Source organism: Asparagus officinalis, unplaced genomic scaffold, assembly GCF_001876935.1.
Source record: "Asparagus officinalis unplaced genomic scaffold, Aspof.V1 AsparagusV1_Un106, whole genome shotgun sequence".
NCBI classification, from domain to species: Eukaryota; Viridiplantae; Streptophyta; class Magnoliopsida; order Asparagales; family Asparagaceae; genus Asparagus; species Asparagus officinalis.
In genome coordinates, this window is record NW_017972372.1 from 292,888 (window position 1) to 296,245 (window position 3,358).

Genomic DNA, 3,358 nt, shown 5'->3' on the forward strand with positions numbered 1-3,358 from the left:
TTCTGTTAGTTTTTTTTTTCAAGCGTTAATGTTTATTCTTTTTTATTTTTTTGCCAATGTCAGGTATTTCTGGTAATTTAAAAATGTGGTTCACAAAACCAAAAGAGAGGCTTCTCTAAGGGACTGATTAGATCAAAGGGAATAGGAGAGAAGACAAAGTTAGAAGAAACCATTCACTCAGTATCTTGTACGCACCTTGATGCATCTTGCTCTAAAACAAAAGAGGCTAAAATTCCTTTCAAGCAATTTTACAAACACCTTGTATGCACTTTCTTTGATTCTACTTTGGTGAGAACCAAAGAATTGGGTTACAAGTCCAAGATCGATTATGAAGGAAGAATGAAATAACATGCAAAAGATCGATTATGAAGGAAGAATGAATAAACATGCAAACAATCGACAATCAAATTTATGTAGTTCAATAATAAGTCTGGGCTTACTGTGGAACTAGCAGCAGAGGGAGGTTGACAGGTGAAGATTCAAGCAAACAGGGCGGCGGTCGACCGGTCCGGTTGACCGCATTCGTGCACAAGACTCACTGGGCTTCAGCATTGGTGTCGGTCGACCGGGTCGGTCGACCGACGAACTCTCTGGAATTTTGGTTGGCTTCTGGATGGAGGGCGGTCGACCGGTCCGGTCGACCGACATGGATCGCGGTCGACCGGTCCGGTCGACCGACGCTGCGGGTTTCAGTTGGGTTCTGTTTCCAGACCCGTTTCGTTTGTGAGTTGTATTTAAACCCTAAACTCGATTCTAGTGTTAAGCTTGGGAGATTTTGAGCTGCTGAAAGGGGATTAAGAGGGCTTCTATTGTTGGAGTCTATTGGAGAGATCAAGTGGTCTTATTTGAGGGTTTTGGGTAAGATTTGTAACCCTAATTTGTATTCCCCTTTGATTTCATTAGTAAAGCTTCCCCTTCCTTGCCCCGTGGACGTAGGCACATTGCCGAACCATGTATATCTTGTGTTCTTGCTGTGATTGGTAGCTTGTGATCTCTTGTGGTCTACTATTGTTCTTGTGTGTGCTTTTGATTTGTCTATTTGGGGCTTCCGCGGCGCACAACAAGTGGTATCAGAGCTCCGGGTTGGATTTGGGAGTTTATTTGAAGGATTCATTATTGGGTTCTTGTTGGGAGAGTAGATCTACAATATGGGTGATACAAGCAGGGCTAGTTCAAGTGCTACTAGTACATCGGGGTCGGCTTTGACAAAGGCGATCCAAAATTTGAGCATCAATAACACTAAAATTGATGTCCCAAAGTTCGACGGCAAGATTAACTTCGGTTTATGGAGGTGTCAAGTAATGGACGCCTTAGATGCACAAAATTTGGAGGAGACTCTTGAGTTTCAAGAGAAACCCGAGGAGATTGATGATAGGGTTTGGAAGAAAATGCATAGTAGGGCTTGTGGGGTGATTCGGTCATGCTTGACGCCGGATCTCATTTATGATGTGATGAACGAGACATCAACAAAGAGATTGTGAGAAACGCTCAATAAAAAATATTTGACAAAGAGCATTGAGAATAGGCTTCATTTGAAGAAAAGGTTCTACCCATACTGCTCATATGGGTGTGGTATTATTTGAGGATGTTATGTTTTAGTGGGAGTTTATAATTGTGGTGGTGCTTTATGTTTGGTTGTATTGTCTGATCAGAATAAAGTTTTCAGTTAAGTCACTTTGTTACATTATGTTTGGTTTTGACCTCACTAAGGAGGACCAGTTGAAAATAGACATGTACTGATCAATTTCGGATATGGCCAATGTTGATATCATGGTGGAGGATGAAGATAAGGCGATGTTATTATTGTGTTCATTGCCGGATGATGAATTTAGTACTTTTGTTCTCACTATGATTAATGGGCGAACTACAGTGAGCTACAAGGAGGTGATCTCGGCATTGGTGAATTATGAGCTGAGAAAGAATGATTGTGAGCCCTCCGAGAAGGCATCGGGTGATGCACTTATAGTTCGTGGCCGTAGTCCAAACCGCCAAAAGTTCAACCGCTCAAAATCAAAGAATAGGGGTGGCCATAAAAGTGTTGGTAGAAATCAATGTGCCTTTTGCAAAGAAGAGGGACATTGGAAGAATGAGTGCCCAAAGTTGAAGGATAGAGCCAGGAAGCAAAGGGGGAAAGCTGTACAAGCTTCAGAGGTTAATGTTGCTAAGGTTGTTGACGACATTTCAGATTCAGATTCTTCCAGTTATTCTTGTCCCGCACTGTCGTCAGTTTGTTATGCCGACTCTACGGAGTGGATGCTTGATTCGGGAGCTACATTTCATATTTGCCCTAAGAGGGATTGGTTTACCAACTTTGAGGAGTTGAAGAGAGGAGACGTGGTGCTCATGGGGAACGATCACGTTTGTCATATTAGTGGGATTGGCTCAGTCAGAATCAGAATGCATGACGGGGTGACTAGGGAATTGAAAGATGTGAGGTTTGTGCCGTAGTTGACGAAGAACCTCATTTCTCTTGGGACTTTGGAGGCATCTGGTTATAGAGTGATCTTAGAAGATGCTAGTTTGAAGGTCATGAAGGGTTCTATGGTGGTGATGCGAGGTGTCAGGGAAAACAACCTATACTACTTGAAAGGCAAGACAGTTACAGGGGGTCTGACAGCTTCTATTACCACAGAGGAGGACACTACCACACTATGGCACATGAGGCTTGGACACACAGGTGAAAAGTCCCTTCAGTCATTGGCAAAACAGGGACTATATTCATAACACCCAAGGTATATTAGACTACATTCACACAGATGTTTGGGGCCCTTCTAAGCACACATCGCTTGGTGGGGCAAATTATTTTGTCACTTTCATTGATGATTATTCCAGGAGGAATTGGGTATATACCATGAAGCATAAACATGATGTCCTGGATATATTTGTGGAGTGGAAGAAGAAAGTGGAGCTGCAGACAGGTAGAAAAGTGAAGACTCTTCGTTCATACAATGGTGGAGAGTACAAGAGTGATCCATTTCTGCAGTTTTGTCGGGATCACGGCATTAGAAGACACTTCACAGTTAGAGATACACCGCAACAGAATGGGGTGGCAGAGAGACTGAATCGTACCTTGCTGGAGAAGGTACGATATATGATGACACAGAGTGGATTGGCTAGATCTTTTTGGGCCGAGGCGTTAGTTTATGCGAGCCATCTCATTAATAGGTTGCCGTGCACTGCGATAGAGGGGAAGACTCCTTTGGAGCGTTGGTCTGGTTCTGTGGCTAGTGATTATGAGACTCTTCGGATTTTTGGGTGTCCAGCTTATTTCCATGTTAGTGATGGGAAGTTGAATCCGAGAGCGAGGAAGGCTATCTTTGTGGGATTTAGAGAAGGTGTAAAAGGCTTCAAGTTATGG